This window comes from Triticum dicoccoides, chromosome 4A (genome assembly GCF_002162155.2).
Source record: "Triticum dicoccoides isolate Atlit2015 ecotype Zavitan chromosome 4A, WEW_v2.0, whole genome shotgun sequence".
NCBI lineage: Eukaryota > Viridiplantae > Streptophyta > Magnoliopsida > Poales > Poaceae > Triticum > Triticum dicoccoides.
Window position 1 is genome coordinate 746,947,979 of NC_041386.1, and position 390 is coordinate 746,948,368.

Here is a 390-nt window from a genome sequence, read left to right on the forward strand (position 1 = left end):
TAGTTCTTTTATGGCACATCTAAATCATAACACCTCTCTCCCCATCGGTTTTCGAAGGGCTGCTGTCTATACCGGTGTCGGCATCCCAAGACTTGTTCAAACATAGTTCTTTTATGGCACATCTAAATCATGACACCCCTCTCCCCATCGGTTGTCGAAGGGCTGCTGTCTATACCGGTGTCGGCATCCCAAGACTTGTTCAAACATAGTTCTTTTATGGCACATATAAATCATGACATCTCTCTCCCCATCGGTTGTCGAAGGGCTGCTGTCTGTACCGGTGTCGGCATCCCAAGACTTGTTCAAACATAGTTCTTTTATTGCACATTTAAATCATGACACCTATGCCACATCTTAATTTATGTGTAAGTCCATCGGCGATAAGTTTTT